This window comes from Mercenaria mercenaria, chromosome 6 (genome assembly GCF_021730395.1).
Source record: "Mercenaria mercenaria strain notata chromosome 6, MADL_Memer_1, whole genome shotgun sequence".
Taxonomy (NCBI): Eukaryota; Metazoa; Mollusca; class Bivalvia; order Venerida; family Veneridae; genus Mercenaria; species Mercenaria mercenaria.
In genome coordinates, this window is record NC_069366.1 from 944,488 (window position 1) to 969,047 (window position 24,560).

A 24,560-nucleotide genomic window follows, 5' to 3' on the forward strand; every position below is an offset into this window, starting at 1 on the left:
GTTTGATTAGAATACATGAGAAAAAAATCAATTAAAGGATTTTTTTTATTTATTATTTTTATTTATTTCTAAAATAGGCCAACTGATCCCGCTTTAACAAATGCATATTCGCTATTCATGAATCTTTGGACAATGACGTCGCACCTATAAAAAAGTGAAGGTCAAGCAAAACATACAATTGTAATTATTTCAATATTTTTGTTTCATAAGGAAAGTTTGACCGTAGTCACATCACATAGATAAACTGTATGCAGCGTACCTTCATTTCAGCGTAATGAGATTCAGTCATTATATAGCATATATATAATAAAACAGATTTCAACTGAGTTCAATATTTGCATACCATACTAAAAAAAATATTCATATATAATAAATCAGTTAAATAATTTATAACAAATATACAAAGCAAACAAGTACTCATTTTAATATGCAATCTGAATAAGTCACAAAAGCAAGAAACCTTTTCATATACAGACGACAATTGTAACAAGGAAAATCTTTTAAAAAGCACTTCTCTACATAAAAGACTCTTATCACACCCTTATTCATGTGATACGCAGACCGTATTCAGCTCTTTCTTTAATTTGACATGTTGGTATTTGAACAGGTTTTTATCATATTTATTAAACTTACTTATCATATTGAGATATATCAATATTCTTGCTAAATATACTGAGCCAAAGTTAGCTTTAAAACTGTGAACAGCGTCGTTTAGGATAAACGCTTTGTCTACATTTCACTCAGCGTAGCACAATCAACAGAGTGAAAGAAATTGACACTCTCGTCCAATCAGGCAGAGTGTTACATAAATCTTCCATTTTTATAAATTATCTATAATGCGTTATCAAGTAGTTTGATTTGCAAACTGAAGTCACGTGGCATAGGAAACGAAAACGAATTTAGACGGCGTTCGCCGAAAAAAATATTGTAAGTGAACAAAAGAAGGATCTGCCAAATAAATCTGTTGACATAAATGAAATTTCAGATCAGTATCTTCATTAGTTATGGAGATATACCCATTTTAATTTGAAATAAAGGGAGGTAATTTGACATAAAATCAGTCCATAGTTATCTACCCTGATTGTCTCAGTCCAACGAATAACAATAATGAAATTTCAAATAAGTCCTATCAGTACTTACTGATATAAATCCATTTTGATTACAATCAGGGGAGGTAATCAGATATAAAATAACTCTGGAACCTACGATTGAATCTGATTTGTCATGGAATCCAAGATTTATTGTTGTTGAAGATATTTTGGAAGTTTGTATCAAATAAAACCATAAATGAAGTCTCTATATGGCTGCAAAAGCCAAAATAGCCAATTTTGGACCTTTAAGGGGCCATAACTCTGGAACCCATGAAGGAATCTGGCCAGTTCAAGAAAGGAAGCAAGATCTTGTGATGATACAAGTTGTGTGCAAGTTTGGTTAAAATCAAATCATGAATGAAGCTGCTATTGTGCAGACAAGGTCAAAATAGCTAATTTTGGCCCTTTCAGGGGCCATAACTCTGGAACTCATTATGGAATCTGGCCGGTTCAAGAAAGGAACTGAGATCTTATAGTGACACAAGTTTTGTGCAAGTTTGATTAAATTCAAATCATGAATGAAGCTGCTATTGTGCAGACAAGGTCAAAATAGCTAATTCTGGCCCTTTCAGGGGCCATAACTCTGGAACCCAGAATGGAATCTGGCCAGTTCAAGAAAGGAACCAAGTTCTTATGGTGATACAAGTTGTGTGCCAGTTTGGTAAAAATCAAATCATAAATAAAGCTGCTGTTGTGCAGACAAGGTCAAAATAGCTAATTTTGGCCGTTTCAGGGGCCATAACTCTGGAACCCATAATGGGATCTGGCCAGTTCAAGAAAGGAACCGTGATCTTATGGTGATACAGGTTGTGTGCAAGTTTGGTTAAAACAAGTGAATGAAGTATTGCCATGCAATACAAAGTCCCCTACTGGAAGGCACCTAATTTTCTCTACTGCAGTATAACATAATGAACTGATATCTGTCAATGATGTATAAACAATATTGTACTACATATACAATATGTTATAACAACACACTTGGATTAAAATGTGCATATATAAAAACCCGCAGTTGTTTTCATATTGAATTTTTTTGGCTGATTATAAAAATGTTATCATGTAAGTTATTTATAGTAACAACAAAGGGAAATTAATCTTTAAAAAAAAAAAAAAAAAAAAAAAATCTATATAATATAAGTCCACAAGAAACTCTTTACCAGGTAGAGATAGGTCAAAATACACCTAAAAATTGGATGTAACATGCATGCTGTACCACAGAAAAGTGGTCTCGATTTTTCTCTACCGCCAGTAATAAAAAAGTTACAATAAAATCTATTTATAGTAACAACAAAGGGACGTTATTCTAAAAACAAGGGTGCCTCATGGTGGTGAACATTTGTTCCAAGTTACATCAAAATCCCTCCATGCATGAAGAAGAAATGTTCCATACAAAGTCATTCTTGAATTTGACCTTTGACCTCTAAATATGACCTTGACCTTAGACCTAGGGACATGGTTCTTGCGCATGACATGTTGTCTCATCCAGGGGAATATTTGTGCCAACTGATATCTAAATCCTGCTTTGCATGACAAAGTTATAGACCGGACAGGAAAAAAATCCTCTTGACCTTTGATCTCAAAGTGTGACCTTGACCTTTAAGCTAGGGTACTGGGTGTTGTGCACGACACGTCGTCTCATCATGGGAAACATTTGTGCCAAGTAATATTAAAATCCCTTCATGGATGGCACAGTTATGGACGGGACAGGAAACAGACCCTGTTCATGCTATGTTAACATTTGACTGCTTAGTGTGACCTTGACCTTTGAGCTAGGGGTCTGAAAGTTGTGCATGACACATCGTCTTATTATGAGGTACATTTCTGCCATGTAATATTAAAATCCCTTCATAGATGGGAGAGTTATGGACCGGACAGGAAAAAAGCCTTGTTGACCTTTGACCTCCAATTGTGACCTTGACCTTTAAGCTAGGGGTCCAGGTTTTGCGCACGACACGTCGTCTCCTCATGGGGAACATTTGTGCCAAGTAATATTAAAATCTCTTCATGGATGGGAGAGTTATGGACCGGACAGGAAAAAAGCCCTCTTGACCTTTGACCTCCAATTGTGACCTTGACCTTTGAGCTAGGGGTCCGGGATTTGCACATGACACGTCATCTCATCATGGGGAACACTTGTGCTAAGTGATATTAAAATCCCTTAATGAATGTCTGAGTTATGGACCGGACACGAAACAGACCCTGTTCATGCTATGTTAACATTTGACTGCTTAGTGTGACCTTGACCTTTGAGCTAGGGGTCTGAAAGTTGTGCATGACACATCGTCTTATTATGAGGTACATTTCTGCCATGTAATATTAAAATCCCTTCATAGATGGGAGAGTTATGGACCGGACAGGAAAAAAGCCTTGTTGACCTTTGACCTCCAATTGTGACCTTGACCTTTAAGCTAGGGGTCCAGGTTTTGCGCACAACATGTCGTCTCCTCATGGGGAACATTTGTGCCAAGTAATATTAAAATCTCTTCATGGATGGGAGAGTTATGGACCGGACAGGAAAAAAGCCCTGTTGACCTTTGACCTCCAATTGTGACCTTGACCTTTGAGCTAGGGGTCCGGGATTTGCGCACGACACATCATCTCATCATGGGGAACATTTGTGCCAAGTAAAACTAAAATCCCTTCAAGGATGGGAGAGTTGTGGACCGGACAGGAAAAAAGTCCTGTTGACCTTTGACCTCCAATTGTGACCTTGACCTTTGAGCTAGGGGTCCGGGTGTTGCGCATGACACGTCGTCTCATCATGGGGAACATTTGTGCCAAGTAATATTAAAATCCCTTCATGGATGACAGAGTTATGGACCGGACACGAAATTGCGGACGGACGGACGGACGGACGGAATGACGGAAAAGTGCATTCCTATAGTCCCCGAAACTGGTTTTCAACCAGTAGGGGACTAATAAAATCATAAATGAAACCACTATCGTGCAGACAAGAAATTGTTGACACACGGACTGACGACGGACGAAGGGTGATCACAAAAGCTCACCTTGTCACTATGTGACAGGTGAGCTAAAAATGAATGCACTACACACGTTTTTTGTGTATGTGTCGATAAACAAAAGTAACAGCGATACTATAAGTCGCACGTGCTCGTGGAATGGAAAATTACTGGCATGACGTTTTGATATCTTTACGATTCGCGGGTAAATTCCTGTCAATCCAGGTAATTTTTAGGGATGTCATTTCTGAATTTTGTAAAGTTACTTTATATATTGCAAATGTGAAGTCATCAATTCATGCATAAATATACGAAAGCTAGTATTAGGATGTTCATTTCAGATTCATGAAGTTCTTTTTGTAATTATTGTGAAAATTAAGGGATTAAATTTCGGAAAAAAGCACTTGTCCGTTCAGGCAACCACCTGAAAACATTGGCTTGCCCGAAACAGGATCTACTTGTCCCGGACTTCGGGCAACCCAGTTACGATGAAGACTGCACAAATCATTTCTTGCTTCCATGTTAACATCATGCTGGTTCCCTAATCACTATTAATCAGTATATAAGCACCAGCAACAGTACAATGTATTACTTACATTTGATATGAGAGGTTTAGTGAGAACAAGCCGGGCACCAGTAACTTCTTGTTTCATTGTTAACATCATGATGGTTCCCTCATCACTCATTATCAATATATAGGGATCAGCTAAAGCACACTGTACAATCGGGGTACCCATCTCTATAGGTATGTGCTGGAGCTGTTGTACTGGAAAACAGACAAGTTGAAAATGCAATGTGATATCATTTAACCCTTACCCTGCTAAATTTCTAAAATGAACTCTTCCATTTTTCAATTTGGACAGTACAATTAACTGTTACAAGAGGGTCATGATGACCCTGGATCGCTCACCTGAGTAATATGAGCCACATGTTTCAAATGGCAAACTGATGCTGAAATATTAAGAATGTAGGTCAGTAGGTCACATTCATGTAACTAAAAGCCAGTTTTAAGATAGGAGAGCAAAACTGTACATGTCATCTAAATTTCAAGGCTGTACCTTAAAAAACAAGAAAGTAGGTCAGTAGGTCAAGTTCACAGTCAAGTGATCCCTAATCACTTGGGATCATCAGGTAATTATAATTGAGCAGTCTAGGAAATATGATCTGATGATTTTTGAAGTATTTTTTCCTATATAACCAATGATTATAACAAGTGGTCCCCAGGGCGGGGCCTCTTTTCACCCAAGGGGCATAATTTGAACAAACTTGTTTGAGATCCACCAGGCAATGCTACATACCAAATATATTTTAAGGACTAGGCCTTGAACTTTCAGACAAGAAGATCTTTATTTTTTTTCCTATATAAGTCTATGTAAAACTTGGTACCCCAAGGGCAGGGCCTCTTTTCACCCTAGGGACATAATTCAAACAATTTTTGCAGAGAAACACTAGGAAAGGCAACATACTTAATATCAAATTCCTAGGCCTTGCAGTTTCTGGCGAGAAGATTTTTAAAGTTTTTTTCATATATAAGTCTATGTAAAACCTGAGACCCCTCGGGCAGGGCCTCTTTTCATCCCAGGGTTATAATTTGAACAATTTTGGTAGAGGACCACAAAGCAATGCTACATACAAAATATCAAAGGCCTAGGCCTAGTGGTTTTAGACAAGAAGATTTTTAAAGTTTTTTACTAAAAAAGTCTATGTACAACTTGTGACCCCTGGGACGGGGCCTCTTTTCACCCCAGGTTCACAATTTGAACAATCTTGATAGAGGACCATAAGATGATGTCACATGCTATATATCAAGCCTCTAGGCCTTGCAGTTTTGGACAAGAAGACTTTTAAAGTTTTTCCTTTTTGTTGCCATGGCAACCAGAGTTCTGCATGGAATAAATTCTTTGAATAATTTTGAAAGGGAACCACTCAAGGTTCATTCCTGTGAAGTTTGGTGTAATTCTGCCAAGTGGTTTTCAAGAAGAAGATTTTTTTAGAAAATGTTGACGGACACACGAAGGGTGATGGACATTGAGCGGTCACAAAAGCTCACCATGAGCCTTTGGCTCAGGTGAGCTAAAAAGGGGTGCATACCAAAAACATACTGACTGAATGGCAAAAAGTGCAGATCATGATCAGCCTGCCTGGATGTGCATGCTGGTCATGATCTACACTGGTCGGAAAGGCAGTCAGTTGTGTCCAGCGTGATAAGGATTAACTTTGACAGCATATGGCTTTGAAGAAATAGAAACAACTATTTCATTTATAAATTGGAATTTAATTTGCTTGTAAAGTAATGGCAAAATCAAAGGGATCCAGGAAAAGTAGTCCCTTTGTAAAAATAGTTCCCGAGGATATGTAGGAACATCAAAGGTAGTCAACAGTGTTGAAGGAATATTTTAACACTTTCCTCTACCACACTTTCTTTTAGAAATTTATCCAATATGTGAAATGAATTAAAACTAGAGATGCTTTTGAGAAAAGCGCATGCCACCCACAACTGCCCCTATGAAAAATGTCTAGTTTCTCTAGATGGTTTAGACAAGTGGATCCAATTAGATGGCTGGACAAGTGGATCCAATCAGTAATTCAAGGACCATAAATCAAAAGTGCCTGGGTGAATTTGGCTATTTATCGAACTTGGCTAAGGTCTTATGGCCAAACACATTTTGTTCAAGTTTGGTGAAGATCTGATGAGAAATGTTCGTCTTAAGAGTGGACAAGAGTAAAAAGGTGGATTTTTTGGTAATTCAAGGGCCGTAACTCCAAAATGCCTGGACAGATTTGGCTAGTTATCAAACTTGGCCGAGGTCTCATGGTCAAACACATTTTGTTCAAGTTTGGTGAAGATCGGATGAGAAATGTTCGACTTAAGAGTGCGGACAAGGGTAAAAAGGCTATTTTTGGTAATTCAAGGGCCATAACTCCAATACGCCTGGACCAATTTGGCTAGTTATCGAACTTCGCCGAGGTCTTATGGTCAAACACATTTTGTTTAAGTTTGGTGAAAATCAGATGAGAAATGTTCGACTTAGAGTGCGGACAAGCTTTGTGACAGACAGACACACAGACTGGAGTAAATCAATATGTCTCCCACCCCATTGTGTGGTGGGAGACATAACTAAAGTCAATATGAAGTTGGCATACCAGACAGTTATAACTCATAGTAACCTTGCATTCAATATTGTATTGGGCTTCTTTGAAATTTCACAAACCATTAGAAAATAGTAACAAACAAGAGCTGTCACTAATGGTGACAAATGCCCCCGCAGCACCTTGACCTTTGACCTGGTGACCCCAAAGTCAGTAGGGGTGGTGTACTCAATAAGTACTATCAACATGTGAAGTTTGAAGGTCCTGGGTGAAGTGGTTCGCGAGTAAAGTGCCTTCATGCAAAAAGTTAACATTGACCCCTGTGGCCTTGACCTTTGAACTGGTGACCCCAAAGTCAGTAGGGTTGGTGTACTCATAAAGTACTATCAGCAAGTAAAGTTCGAAGGTCCTGGGTGCAGTGGTTCGTGAGTAAAGTGCCTTCATGCAAAAAGTTAACGTTGGCCCCTGTGACCTTGACCTTTGACCTGGTGACCCCAAAGTCAGTAGGGGTGGTGTACTCAATAAGTACTATCAGCATGTGAAGTTTGAAGGTCCTGGGTGCAGTGGTTCGCGAGTAAAGTGCCTTCATGCAAAAAGTTAACGTTGGCCCCTGTGACCTTGACCTGGTGACCCCAAAGTCAGTAGGTGTGGTGTACTCAATAAGTACTATCAGCATGTGAAGTTTGAAGGTCCTGGGTGAAGTGGTTCGTGAGTAAAGTGCCTTCATGCAAAAAGTTAACGTTGTGACGAACGAACGAACGAACGAACGAACTAACTAATGGACGGTCAGTTGAAAACTAATTATGCCTCCCTTCAGGGGCATAAAAATCTCTTGAATACAAGAGAAAGTTCCAAAGCTCATCTTACCTCCATCTAATAATCTGACACCACCAGAAGACACCTGTAATATATACCACCCATCACTGACATTTCTGGTGTATATAGTGGCTGTCTGTGTACTGAAGCCACTGTGATCTAACTCCTGTATCTACTGACCAGTCTGCAGAATCTGTAACAAATAGGTGTTACTTTTATTTTTTTTCTCACTTCTCACATTAAGCATGTCTGTTGTTGCTGTTTTTGCTTTTAAGGTAGCTGACCCAAAATTGTAATCAGCAATTATTTCCATTTGATTTCTCCATATGCTACACTGGAATTTGCTGATTAGAATGGAAAGCTGCTACAATAACAGCTAAAGAATACTTAAGTAGACTTTTAGAGATTAAATAATCACACAGAAACTGTTGAGTATATTACGGGTTCATAACCTTAAAATCAACACATTCACTTTAATGCTGGGAGAAAGATCTGGGTTACCTTTCAGTTCTATCCAAGTACACTTCAGGCACAGAAGTGTACTTGGGCTGTTATAAAAAAAAAAGGCTAGTTTTAGTTTTTCTTAATCTACTATAATATTATGCATTATTAGACGCTGATTTGTTTGTCTAAAATTGCCAACTGGTGTCATAGAGCTGTATGTAAAGTTTGGTCAAGATTGCTTCACAGAAAAAAAAGTTATGTCCGAAAAACATGCCAAAAATGTCAGGAGTGCAACAAAAAAGTGTGACACTGTAAGAAAAGCTTAAAATTCAAAATATTATTTCAATGTCAAACTGTATATGAGAGAGTAAAACATGTATTTTTATTTAAGTTGAATGTCTTGACTAAAAGATAACATAAAACTATGGATAATATAATAATGTTTTAGACAAAATACAAGGCTGAAAAGGAATGAGGGCGGTTATGTTATTTTCGATAAAAAATCAGTATATTCAATATATCTGCTCATGTTTACAAGCAAATTGTGAACGGACAACGGATGAAGGGTGATCACAAAAGCTCACCTTGTCACTTTTTGAGCTAGGCATGTCACAAGGTGAAGATGTGCATTTTTGACTATTTCAGGGGTCATAACTTAGGGGGCACAGCCACACAAAAAAATAGGAGGTGCACAAGTTGATATCATGATAAAGACTCATACAAGGTTTAATCAATTTATACGAAATACTTTTTGAGCTAGGCGCGTCACAAGGTGAAAATGGGCATTTTTGCCTATTTCAGGGGCCATAACTCTAAAAATAGCAGGCAGACCAAAATGAAAAATAGGAGGTGCGCAAGTTCATATCATGATTAACACTCATGCAAGGTTTCATGAATCTATATCAAATACATTTTGAGCTAGGTGTGTCACAAAGTGAAAATGTGCATTTTTGACTATTTAAGGGGCCATAACTCTTTAATTGGGGGGCAGAGCCAGATGAAAAATAGGAGGTGCGAATCTCTAAAAATAGGGGCAGACCAAAATGAAAAATAGGAGGTGCGTAAGTTCATATCATGATAAAGACTCATGCAAGGTCTCATCAATTTATATCAAATACTTTTTGAGCTAGGCGTGTCACAAGGCGAAAATGTGCAATTTTTACTATTTCAGGGGCCATAACTCTAGAGATAGGGGGTGGACCCAGAGGAAAAATAGGAGGTGCACAAGTTCATATCATGATTAAGACTCATGCAAGGTTTCATAAATCTATATCAAATACATTTTGAGCTAGGCATGTCACAAGGTGAAAATGTGCATTTTTGACTATTTCAGGGGCCATAACTCAGAAAATAGGGGGCAGACCAAAATGAAAAATAGGAGGTGCGCAAGTTCATATCATGATAAAGACTCATGCAAGGTTTTATGAATCTATATCAAATACTTTTTGAGCTAGGCATGTCACAAGGTGAAAATGTGCATTTTTGACTATTTCAGGGGCCATAACTCTAACAAGAGCTGTCACAGGAGACAGCGCGCTCGACTATTTCAATGCTGGATAGTGAAACTTGGCACATCTGAGGAAACTGGAGCTGTCAACTGAAGTGTTTATTAACTTCAATGGTGGATGAAGATATTGCACAATAGCCCGAGTCTGTGTCAAAAATATTAAGTAGATTTGAAAATTCCACAAATCTGTGCTGATACCAGTGCAAAAAAAACACACAAAAAATCCAATTTTGAGAAATTCCAGGGAAGTATGGAGCAGATATATTGCATATACTTCATTAAGTGATATTTTCAGCCTGCCGATTCTGTTGTTTCTACGATAACAAGAGCTGTCTCCATAGGATGACACATGCCCCCGATGGCACTTTGAATGAACAGTTATGGCCGATGTTAGAGTTTAGGACCTTTGACCTACGGACCTGAGTCTTGCGCGCGACACGTCGTCTTACTGTGGTACACATTCATGCCCAATAATTTTAAAATCCATGCATGAATGACAAAGATATGGACCGGACACGCCCATCAATGCACTATCATGAAATATGACCCTTAACGTCTAAGTGTGACCTTGAACGTCTAAGTGTGACCTTGAACTTTGAGCTACGGACCTGGGTCTTGCGCGTGACACGTCGTCTTACTGTGGTACACATTCATGCCAAGTTATTTGAAAATCCATCCATGGATGACAAAGACATGGACCGGACATGAATGCACTATCATGAAAAATGACCTTTAACGTCTAAGTGTGACCTTGACCTTTGAGCTATGGACCTGGGTATTGCGCGCCACATGTCGTCTTACTGTGGTACACATTCATGCCAAGTTATTTGAAAATCCATCCATGGATGACAAAGATATGGACCGGACACGAATGCACTATCATGAAAAATGACCTTTAACGTCTAAGTGTGACCTTGACCTTTGAGCTACAGACCTGGGTCTTGCGTGCGACACGTCGTCTTACTGTGGTACACATTTATGCCAGGTTATTTGAAAATCCATCTATCGATGACAAAGATATGGACCGGACACGAAAATTGAGGACAGACTGACAGACCGACAGACTGACAGACGGTTCAAAAACTATATGCCTCCCTTCGGGGGCATAAAAATGAGTAAAACTCTGGTTTCAGGACACTAAATTTCGAGGCAAAAATGGCCCAAAATGCACACCTTGCACGACCTGTACCATATTATCTGCAAATGAATGCCCTAAAACATATGTATATTTTAAAGCATGTGACCTGACAAAAATAATGGTGGGAAGAAACCGTTTACTTTTTCCGCAAATCTGAGCTGAATCTGGATGGATGGATGACCGTTCCCATGTCGTCTGACTTTCGTTACCTCAGGTAAGATTTTAGACACGGCTGTCTACATGGAGCTAGGAAAATCGATTCAAGCACATATTTATTTTACAGAATAATTATTCGTACGCAGGATTCCTTAGTTCTATAAACATCATAAATAACCAGTTGAATATAAATGCCTTTAAAGTACATCTGTTTTATTTAAAAAACGTACCTGGGCCAAATACGTAACTGGCCCCTGCCACTTAAACAACAAAAATTGTCATTTTTGCCATTTTGATAAATGTAAACCACTCTCAGTGCTTACTGTCTACGCAAAAATCTAAGACTGCCATTACGTTCCGTAAAAGATCGAGTTTAATAGTATTTTGATGAAAGAAATATAAAAAAATCACAAGTATTTTGATACTAATTAAAGATTGAGTATTATCTTTAACCGAGATCAAACTGTGAACAACAAAATTGACACGAGGTAACACGCTAATTGCCGATAATTACTGGCCATTTGATCGTAATAAAAAGATGATCAAACCTTTTGTTATAAGTTTGAATTGAGAAGCTCATGTCATTTTGTAACTAGTAATTAACTTCTTCATTGACCGCGAAGTGGGCATGTTTTTGTGGCATCAACAAACTTTCCATTGGTCAAAAATTGTGGTGAAGTCACGCGAAACTTAGCAAACACATGTTTCTAAAAGATCTCGCCTAAAAATTGGTTTTTGAAGAAATATGACCGCTGAAAGGGGTCAAATACGGCAGTCAGGAGGCAATTCCGGTGGCCGCTGACCGTGGATGGGAGGTGACCACTGAATAAAGTGATGAAAAAGAGGAAAATCCATCAGGGGCATCATAAAATGACCGCTGAACGGAGGTGACCGTTAGTACAGGTTAGACTGCAGACAGAGTGAAAGTGCATAAAAACTTTAACCTGAAATCCTTAGTAAAAGGGGGAATAATTCATGAAAAATTGGTGCCAGAGTTATGCAGCTTGTGTCATATGGTGTGGGTGATGATGTTGAACAGCTATTTTAAGTTTGAATCAAATCCATTCAGTAATAACAGAGATGTAGAGAAAGTGCATCAAAACTTCAACCTAAAATTTAAGTAATAAGGGGAAATAATTTATGAAAATTTTGTGCCAGAGTTATGCACCTTGTGTCATATGATGTGTTTGATGATGCTAAACAATTATTTTAAGTTTGAATCAGATCCATTCAATAATAACAGATAGAGTGAAAGTGCATAAAAACTTTAACCTGAAATCCTTAGTAAAAGCGGGAAAAATTCATGAAAAATTGGTGCCAGAGTTATGCACCTTGTGTCATATGATGTGGGTGATGGTGTTGAACAACTATTTCAAGTTTGAATCAAACCCATTCAGTAATAACAGAGATATAGTGAAAGTGCATCAAAACTTTAACCTGAAATTCAAAGTAAAAAGGGGGAATAATTCATGAAAAATTGGTTGCCAGAGTTATGCACCTTGTGTCATATGATGTGGGTGATGATGTTGAACAACTATTTTAAGTTTCAATCAAATCCATTCATTAATAACAGAGACTGAGTGAAAGTGCATCAAAACTTTAACCTGAAAATCTAAGTGAAAAGGGGGGATAAATCATGAAATATTGTTGCCAGAGGTATGGCCCTTATGCCAGATAATGTGGGTGATGATGTTAAACAATTATTTCAAGTTTGAATCAAATCCATCAAGTAATTACAGAGATAAGTTGAAACAAGAGGACCATGATGGTATTGAATCGCTCACCTGTCCCCACATGACCCAGTTTTGAACTGAGTATGACGTCGTTTTTTCTATTATTTTACATAGTGACCTAGTTTTTGAGCTCATGTGACATAGTTTTAAACTTGACCTAGATATCATCAAGATAAAAATTCTGACCAATTTTCATGAAGATCCATTGAAAAATATGGCCTCTAGAGAGGTCACAAGGTTTTTCTATTATTTGACCTAATGACCTAGTTTTTGAAGGCATGTGACCCAGTTCTGAACCTGACCTAGATATCATCAAGGTGAACATTCTCACCAATATTTATGAAGATCTCATGAAAAATATGGCCTGTAGAGAGGTCACAAGGTTTTTTCTATTTTTATACCTACTGACCTAGTTTTTGACCGCACGTGACCCAGTTTCGAACTTTACCTAGACATCATCAAGGTGAACATTCAGACCAATTTTCATGAAGATCCATTGAAAAATTGGCCTCTAGAGAGGTCAAAAGGTTTTTCTATTTTTAGACCTACTGACCTAGTTTTTGACCGCAGTTGACCCAGTTTCAAACTTGACCTAGATATCATCAAGATGAACATTCAGACCAACTTTCATACAGATCCCATGAAAAATATGGCCTCTAGAGAGGTCACAAGGTTTCTTTATTATTTGACCTACTGACCTAGTTATTAAGGGCACATGACCCAGTTTCAAACTTGACCTAGATATTATCAAGGTAAACATTCTGACTAATTTCCATGAAGATCCATCGAAAAAAATGGCCTCTACAGAGGGCACAAGGTTTTTCTGTTTTTAGACCTACTGACCTAGTTTTTGACCGCAGTTGACCTAGTTTCGAACTTGACCTAGATATCATCAAGATGAACAATCAGACCAACTTTTATACAGATCCCATGAAAAAGTTTTTTTTATTATTTAATCTACTGACCTAGTTTTTGACCGCACGTAATCCAGTTTCGTACTTGAGCTAGATATCATCAAGGTAAACATTCTGACTAACTTTCATGAAGATCCATTGAAAAGTATGGCCTCTAGAGAGGTCACAATGTTTTTCTATTTTTAGACATACTGACCTAGTTTTGGACCTCTGAAAATGTGGTAGTTTCCGTAGTTTATTTCCATTCAATTTGCATGAGGAAATCCACCAAGCCTTAATCCAGACTTAAAAACAGGTGTAGTAGTTTGATTGGTCATCTTTTAAAAAAATCATTTAAGAGATTCATCTCAGAGCGAATGTGGCTATGGTACTGAAGATGCTGCGCATTTCTTGTTTTAAATGCAATAGTTTCCATGATCAAAGACATCAGCTGTTTATAGCCACACGCCCCTATTATCCCAAATGTACACATTATTATTTGGTAAAGAAGATTTGACTGTAGAGGAAACTTCACTGATATTCAACAAAGTGCAAAAGTTTACAAAACAAACAGAAAGGTTCAAATAATACATGGTATTAAAACAGATCAAATAACATTGAACACACATCTTATTTATATTTGACTAAATTTGCTAACCATTATATATATATATACATTTATCATCTCATGACAGTCGCAGACAAACAGACAGACCCATGCCATCACATCAAACTTTTTCTTTCATCATGACAAGTGTGCTTTTTGTAAATGCTTGGATAGCCCTCACTTGTAGTTTATTATCGATCGATACTATAGGATGTTATGCCAGAACTTGCTGTCAGACCCTTTTACCATTGTATCTTATATGGTGAAATTGTTATTGCAATAATTTCATATCAAAGAGTAATGAAATATGATTAAATCAAATCAATCCAGTAAAGACACTTCTCCAGATGTTTTTAGGATTTGAAAAAGAGATAAACTTTACACCGCCCTCTTGGAAGTAACTGTTGGACTTGCAAAGTCCCCACTGACACCTTTTTAGCTCACCTGTCACGGAGTGACAAGGTGAGCTTTTGTGATTGCTTTTCGTTCGGCGTCTGTCATCCGTAAACTTTTACTTTAAACGACATCTCCTCATAAACCGCTAGGCCAGTTTCATCCAAACTTCACAGGAATGATGCTTGGGTGGCCCCCTTTCAAAATTGTTCAAAGAATTAAATTCCATGCAGAACTCTGAATGCCATGGCAACTGAAAGGAAAAACTTTAAAAATCTTCTTGTCCAAAACCACAGGGCCTAGGGCTTTGATATCTGGTGTGTAGCATCATCTAGTGGTCCTCTACCAAAATTGTTCAAATTATGCCCCTGGGGTTAAGAGGGGCCCCGCCCTGGGGGTCACATGGTTTATATAGACTTATATAGGGAAAACTCTGAAAATCTTCTTGTACAAAACCACACGGCCTAGGACTTTGATATCTGGTATGTAGCAACATCTAGTGGTCCTCTACCAAGACTGTTCAAATTATCCCCCTAGGGTCAAATATGGCCCTGCCCCAGGGGTCACCTGGTTTACATAGACATATAGGAAAAAAAAGTTTAAAAATCTTCTTGTCTGAAACCACAACACGTAGACCTTTGATATTTGGTTTGTAGCATTGTCTTATGGTCCTCAACCAAGACTGTTCAAATTGTACCCCTTGGGTGAAAAGAGGCCCTGTCCTTGGGGGTCCCAAGTTTCATATAGACTTATATAGGAAAAAGCTTTAAAAATCTTCTTGTCTGAAACCATACAACCTAGCCTTTTGATATTTGGTATGATGCATTGTCTAGTAGTCCTCTACCAAAATTGTTCAAATTATGCCCCTGGGGTTAAGAGGGGCCCCGCCCTGGGGTCACTTAGTTATTATGTGAGTTATATAGGAAAAATACTTTAAAAAATCATCTGATCCTATTTCCAAGACTGTTTAATTATAATTACCTGATGACCCCAAGTAATATGATGTCACTTGACTGTGACCTTGACCTACTGACCTACTTTCTTGTTTTATAGGCATACAGACACTAAATAGCCTGAGCACCTATGAAAAAATGGTAGTCGCATAATGGCGGATTCAAATAGTTCTCAGTTCTTTTTGCTGTAAGAAGGATTTTTCCTTGAAATCATTGCTATATACTGGTTGAAATCATATTGCATGCCTATACTTGACATACTGGTAGCATTTGCATGTTGAAAAAAGACTCCAAACTGATTTTACATGTGAAATTTATTCATACACCCCTACCCTAAATTGTGATTGTCATTTCAGTGTAAAAATTATGGTGTGTCCGTTTGACCAGAAATATTTTTCTTGCATCAAACATGACCCCTACTTTTCTTTGGATATTTTTACAGTATTAATGTTGCTCTACAAGAAAATGTAAGTTAAAGAAGTTTAAAATGGGTCTAGGTGTGTATTGCAGCATTGTGAAAACTTGTCATTTTATATAGAATATATAGTGGTGGCTATTTAGTGTGTTATAACCTATAAGAATTGTCACCCGGTAGAATTACTAAAATTTTCTGTCGTCTGTAAATAAAAATTTTTTTGTAAACATGGCACATCAACCCAGACAATTGATTTTTGAAAGAATTTAGAAAAAATAAATGATAATTCTATACCGGTGGGGGGAAAAGGGTGTCGGAAATGGCTTGGTTGTACGACAGTAAATAAAAATCCTAGCTATGGAAAAATAACCACAAAACTGCCTGGAGAAACTGTCAGAAAACAATATTATGTGCACAGACTTATGTGTCAGGCCACTAGAAATATTTTAAAAATACCCGAAGGCCTACACGTGTCGCATATATCGAGGGTTGCCCGCAAAACTGCGGTAACTGCATTTTTGAAAACTTTTCAGGAAAAGCTAAAAACTTCCTTATTTTACAAGAAACAGCTTATTTGACAAAACTTGAAGATATGTTGGAAAAATTTCAATGACTTACGAAAATAAATTCTTCTTTTATGTCTAAAGTTATACTTATCTGAGATATTTGACTTACAGTTACTTACAACTATATTGCATGACTTTTCTAACTTTTAGCAGTCAAGTCATTACCGCAAAAGTGTTGTAACTTGACTTACAACTCTTTTGCGAGCTAATCTATTTCTCTTGCATTGTTGAGGTTTACTGCAAAAAAGTTGTATCTAAAGTTACAACTCTTTTGCAGTATTCTAGACTACAAATTATTTACATTGGTATCAGTTACTACCTTTTGCATTTGAAATGAAACTTAAAATTATGCATTTCTAACTTTTCTTTTGCTTTCTTTTTTATATAAACTGAAAAATCTTGAAACGGCTTGGTGAATATGAACTGTCTGCATTGTTACATTTGCACTCAACCAGTAGTTAAATGCTAATTCTGGTATAGTTCTTTACTTTTCCATAAAATCACACCCCTATACTTCTAGCAACAACTTCATTAGAATGCGAACTGTAAATAAACTTTTTTGCACAATCTGTTTTATTTTCCTATTTAAAGAAGATTGAAACTGTGGGTGTTTGTACACCACAATTATTTTGTCACAGCATTATGTGACATAGATGTCAAAAGTACTGAACTTTTAAGCCATAGTCCTGTAGTCTATCTCCTGAACTAAATGAGTGGACTGGAATAAATATCCATGACTTTTGTAATGAGAGTAGTATAACAAAATATGAATGTAACATTGGTATTTCTATAACAGGCCTCGACAAATTCCTTGGAAGTAATTGTAGTTCTGAAGGATGACTGCTTAGAATTACTCAAATTATGAGAGCCTGGCATCACTGTGTACACATGCATGCAAATCAAATATAGAGTTTGACAGTAATATTATACACTTTTTAACTCGACCTTTTGAAGAAAATACAGAGCTATTGCACTTGCCACGGCATCGGAGTCAGCGTAAATGTTGGTTAAATTTTTTGCTTAAGTCAAATTCTCTGTTACTATCTGAGCTATTGACTTGAAACTTAAAATGGTTATTTACAATCAAAGTTTACATTCCCCATAACTCTGATCTGAATTTTGATAGATTTATGCCCCTTTTTAACTTAAAATTTTTTGGTTAACGTTTTTGATAAAGTCAAATATCAATGATTTGGTCTTGAAACTGGAAATAGTTATTATACACTTACAAAGTCTACACCAGAAGAAAAAATCCACATAACTTAACATCTAGCATATTTGTTACTATCAAAGCTATATTGACTTGAAACTTAAAATAGTTATTTACATCACAGGCTACAACATAAGAATCAATCAACATAACTGTGATTAGAATTGACAGATTTATGTCCCTTTTACTGGCAATGCTCTAATTCAGAGTCAAACACTGAGAAAAGTTGAGGGTGTTGTCTTACGGACAGTTCTTGTTAGATCAACTATTCCAAGAAAAGGCAGAACTATTGTATTCATCCATTTGTTGGTGTCAGCATCCCATTTTTGTTAAGTTTTTGTATGTAAAACTGTTATGTAAGTTACAACTGGGAATGGATTGATACTTCATACAATTATTCACTGTGAAGAACTGACTTGCACTGCACAGGTTCCATAACTCTGTTTTGCTTTTTAGCTTGGCTATTGAAAGAAGCTATTGGACTCACCCATGCATTGGTGTCCAGGTTTGGTTAAGTTTTTGTATGGAAGTTGGTATCTCAGTAACCACTGGTGGGAATGGATTGAAACTGCACACAGTTATTTACTGTGATAAGTTGACTTACACTGCATAGGTTCCATTACTCTATTTTGCTTTTTACAAAATTATGCTAGTTTTCCGACTTGGAAATTTTTGGTAAAGGTTTTATACGTAAGATCGTAACTCAGTGCCCACGAATGGGAATGGACTGAAACTTGTCATATTTGTTCACTGTGATGTTATGACATGCAGTGCACAGGTTCCATAACTCTATTTATAGTTTTACAAAACTATGCCGCTTTTTCGACTTAGCAGCTTTTGGTTAAGTTTTTGTATGTAAGCTGATATCTCAGAACACACTAATGGGAATGGATTGATTAATTGTTCGTTGTCATGAGCTGATATACTTGCACAGGTTCCATAACCGTGTTTTGCAATTTTACAGAATCATGCCCCTTTTTCGACTTTTATATTCATTCAGTTGACAGGGCTGTTGAATAGTCCAGCATTGCTGTCGTCCGATAGTTCTTTTTACAAACTCTAAATGCCCTTTTTTTGACTAAAAATTATTGGTTGAGTTTTAATATGTAAGCAAAACGTGGTATCTCAGTACCCACTGATAGGAATGGATTGAAACTTCAAACACTTGTTCACTCTGATGATATGACATGCAGTGTGCAGGTTCATAACTCAGCTCTGCTCACCCTGGCATCTGCGTCAGCGTCTCACCTTGCTTAAAGTTTTGCATGCAAGTACATATGGCTATCATTTATAGGCATATAGCTTTGAAACTTATTTTTTTCTTTTTCTAGGTCAACTATCAACCTCACTGGGTCAAGTCCAATAAATCTGACATGTAATTTGGCCAAATTATGCCCCCTTTTATGACCTAGAAAATCCTGGTTAAAGTTTTACATGGAAATTACTATCTCAAAAACAAATGTTGATATTAAATTGGAACTTACCAGGTGTCTTTGGTGTTATAAATGTAGGTGATAGCATGAAGTCCCATAACTCTGACATGCATTTTGGCCTAATTATGCCCAAACTTATCCTGGTTAAATTTTTGGATGCATCTACAGGGTCACATTCCAGTGAAGCAGCACTATAAAGTTACTCTGACACTGTTCTCACTGCTGCATGTAGACACTTTCATTTATATGGGTTATATATTTCATTGATATAAAGTTAACATAATATTAGTTCTTCACAGCTTCTGTCCTAGGCAGATTATAAAATATGAAATACTGAAGCATAAAAAAAAATGTTTCACATCTGAATGATATGAAATAAGTAACATATAAATGAAAATTATGAACTGTAGCATGTTTACAGAGAAAAAATAGGAAAAACAGATACATCACATTAAATTTTATGATTCAAACAAAAAATCTTGTTGTTCTGTCCCTACTCCGAGTTACCTCTCTATCAATTAAGCTATATATGAATCAAATTTTGTATTATATAAATGTAATATCACTTCCATGAGTGGAAAGTGTTATTTCATGACCCAACCACATGTTACAAATCAAATGATACTGACTTTAGTTTCCAGCAGATGGTCAAATTTGATAGACTATCATTGCAATAGACTGCTTGTACGAATTTCAGAAAGTCTTGCCCATACGGAAGCAAAACATACCGTCATGATGACGTATGAGTGTAGGTCACAGTTTTGTATAACACACAGTGTAAAATATATCGTCACCTCAGTGCAAAAAATGGATAACTACATTGACTTAAAGAAGGACTTGTTCATTTTTTGTGCTAAGGTGACGATATACAGATTTCTGAAAAATGCTTATAACCATGTATTGGTTGCAAAAAGGGAATCTCAAAACCATGTAAATTTGTAAGAAAATGCATTTTTTCCGGCATCAGTCGGCCATTGTTGCACCACCCGTAATTTTGACAAAGTTGTGAAAAAGACTTACTAAAATCAGGAGGTATTTAAAGTTTTATCCAAACTATCTCAAACTTTTCTGAGCGCAACACCTTTTCAATCTCATCACCTTCTAAAACATCTCCTGATTATCTACTAAATATATTAATGAAAAACTGCATTTCTTTAAAGCTTATAAGGGAGCTCTTAATTTTACATTTTAGAAAAAATTCATTAAAGACACTAGGTCATGATACACGCTTTTATGCCCGAGTCCTAGGTAGTTACTCCCCATGAATTGTCTGCAATGTAAACGTATGTGGTGTAAACAAAGATAGATTTTCTTAATTTTTTTAGTCAGGGAAAAATGCGGCTTGTCCTGTACCCATGTGTCCAGGGCACATTGGTCCTTCCTGACCAGAATCTCAGTAAAAAGGTGCAACCTATACTCATACGATGATGGTACATATTGCTGATCAGTTTTTCTTTTTGCTAAAAGCCATTGTAAGCTATTGATTAATTATTGTGTATGTGTAAAAAAGGTACTTTGACCGCTACAAACTATTGAATTTGTATGAAAAAGCTTTCCGAAGCATTTCTATAGGAGATACATAGTGCATTGAGTTAAAAATTCATTTCGACTCTCTTACCACATCCTTGCATGTAAGTTCTGTTTAAGGCATTACTATAAGAAGCAATATAGGTGTATAACTAAAACAGTTCAAAATTCTTATCAGTGCAATATAGCAGTAAGTCATTTCTTTCTTACTGACAAATGACCATCAGTTTCCCGCAAGACTGCAGTAAGTCAACTTACAACAGTCTTGCGGAAATTACATTATGTCATTTTGAGTTACAACTATGTTGCATTTTAATTATACAACAAAAGTTTTGGGAATATAACCCTATAATATTTTCTGCAGGTGTATAATATGAAAATACTTAAAAAAATTCAAAAAAGTGATTTTCCAAAAAAAAGTGAGTTACCGCAGTTTTGCGGGCAACCCTCGATATGCCACTTTTCTCTGTGTGTGAACCAGGAACATTTGAGCATTGAACCCCAGTTCATAAATAATGAAAGGCAGAAATGTGGGGACCAATGCTCAGGCCATAAGTTTAGGGAGTTTTCTTTCAAGGACTGTATTCTATGGTATACAGTAGTTTTCTATTTTTGTATATTTTTGATAAATATAGCACTATTATATATACAACTTATACAAGGCTTATTTACATCTGTGCGGTTAATATAACTTGTTATATGTGTGCAGTGCCGGCTCAGCTGGCCACAAGGCAGCACAATAATTTTACTTATAACCATCTTTATTTCATCCTAACATCACATTCTATGCATAAGCATGATCTTTTAGGTGTGGGGTGCTAGAAAAGTCAGGCTTTGGGTCAGTGAGACCCTTTGAATAGTGTAAATCTGTATGTAATTTGTACCTATACTGGCATGATGCAAAACGACTGCGTCTTGCTCGCGATATGTACCTAGTAGTTTTACGCAACTTGTCGTAGTACTCTGTTCTTAGAAGGTGTCTGATAACAGAAGAGCCATGTGACAGTTTTACACCATTTACCCTAGCTTTAAGGATAACAGTGTCAGCAAGCCCATGATTTAGTCTTAGAATCTGGCCATGGATATGGCCATGGCAGTTGCGGAGAAATGTAACATTTTTGGGCAAGCATGCATTATAGGATCTGTTCACTGCTTCACATTTCTGTGTAGATGTTAAAAATTTAGTTTTTTCTATGCTTTCTGGACCAAGGAGAATTTCAATACATTTCCTGAGTAAAGTCTCATCATCATCAGTCATTTTAAGCCTGACATTGTCTGGCATATAGTTTTTTGCTTTTCTGTAGTTGCCAGAACAAACCAAGCTGTATTTAGAACATGAGGTACCACAGTAACCTTTGAAACATAGTACCGTAGATACCCATGTATAATGCGCAGTTTTTTGACCCCAGGAACCATCCCCGAATCGTGGGTGCGCATAATACACAGGTATAGACAATTTTCCAACTTCAAAATAAGTTTGTTACCGATGTTCGCCATTTTGGTAAAGGGAAACTACTCCCCGCGCTTACTGTCACCGCTAAAATCTAAGATTGCCGTTACGTTCCGTAAAAGATCAAATGGTTTATTTTTCTTTCAAACAAAATTAATTTCATATAAATTTAAAAGTATTTTGATGAAAGAAATGTTAATAAATCACAAAAATTATGATACTAATTAAAGATTGAGAATTATCTTTAACCGAGATCAAACTGTGAACAACATAATTGACACGAGGTGACACGTTAATTGCCGGTAATTACTGGCAATTTGATCGTCACAAAAAGACTATCACACCTTTTGTTATTGGTTTGAATTGAGAAGCTCATGTCATTTTGAAAGATACCATTCGGAAATATTGAATCAGCTGCTGTTTATTTATTCAAAATAGTTAATTAAAAAGGTAAAACAACAAATAAAACAATATTTTACTGGTTTTATTTTCGAGAAAACAAAAATCAATAGTACCGCGAGACCGATGCTGCTCTCCGCCGCAGAAATAAGATTTATTACCGGTGTCAACGTAAACTCTACTTTCGTTTTCCATCCACCTCAAAATTGACCAAAAATGTTTTTTACCCAGGATTTTGGGCCAGAATCGGGGGGTGTGCATTATACACGGTTGCGCATTATACATGGGTATCTACGGTACTATTTCTGAAATTATATTAGGCATTTTGTGTTTTATTACTTTCAAATTGCTTTTGTACTTCTTATGTGCACTTGATAGCTCTGAAACACACCTAGATTTAATAGATAGAGCAAATCTGTTTTTAGATTAGACTTCTGTTTACCACGGAACATTTTGTCACTAAATGGTGCCCGGTTAATTTGCCTTTTTAGAGAATTTGCTAGGTGCCTCACATCTTTCAAGTGCACAGTTTAAGTTTCTTGACCTTTGTCTACATCAGAATGACCTTTAGAATCTCCATCACCTGTGTGGAGTATAAGTACAAAGGGTGGTTACTCTTGGTTTCTGAAACAAAATTAAAGTACTTGTAATTTGATATCACATCAGCAGACTTTCTAGCTTCGTATGGAAGAAGACCCTGGTGCCACTCTATGCATTATTTTTGGCATGGACAGGCACCTGCACAGAACTTATGACTTTCCATAGGCTAGCTAAATGGCTTCTCACATGAAAAAACTCTACACTTAATGGAAGGTTTTGAACCTAGAGCAGCGATGGACAATTGGTTCAGCAGATATAGACATTTCACTCTCATCATTATAAGCAGAACAAGGCAGTCTGAAAGACAGCTTAATCCCCCGCCACTGTTATGGATAGTAAAAGAGTAAACCTTTGACCTTCAGCTGTGACCTTGACCTTAAACTGACATGGCTGACTCATGAAATATGCACATTGTCTTGATAAGGTGATTATTTGACCCAAGTTTCATGAAAATCCTTCAAGGGGTTTAGGAGATACAGAGCTCAAACCTCTGACCTTGAGTTGTGACCTTGACCTTGAGTTGACATGGCTGACTCATGAGGTCTTGATGAAATGATCATTTGACCCAAGTTTGATGAAAATCTTTCAAGGGGTTTAAGAGATACAGAGTGGACACAAAATGGATGGCTCAAACCTTAGACCCTAAGTTGTGACCTTGACCATGAGCCTGCATGACTGACTCATGAGTTCTGCACAACGTCTTGATGAGGTGATCACATGACCCAAGTTTCATAGGAATCCTTCAAGTTGATTAGGAGATATAGAGCTGACACAAAATGGAAGGCTCAAATTTTGACCCAGAGTTGTGACCTTGACCTTGGTCGGGCATGGCTGACTCATGAGTTCTGCATATTGTCTTGATGAGGTGATCATTTGGACAAGTTTTATAAAATTCCTTTAAGCCGTTATGGAGATATTGAGAGGACACGGAATGGAAGGCTCAAACCTTTGACCTTGAGTTGTGACACTGACCTTGAGCCGACATGGCTGACTCATGAGTTCTGCACATTGTCTTGATGAGGTGATCATTTGACCCAAGTTTCATGAAAATCCTTCAAGGGTTTTAGGAGATGAGGAGTGGACACGAAAGTGTTATGGACAGACGGAAAGATGGATGGAAGGACAGACAGAGGCAATTCCTATAACCCCTCACAACTCGTGGCGGGGGAATAAAAAGTT

The 24,560-nt window shown here is 37.1% G+C and overlaps 1 pseudogene; it reads right to left on the bottom strand.

Annotated features, from left to right (window-relative positions):
* Nucleotides 1-24,560, bottom strand: part of LOC123549855 (cleavage and polyadenylation specificity factor subunit 1-like) — a 151,735-nt pseudogene that overhangs the window by 82,253 nt on the left and 44,922 nt on the right.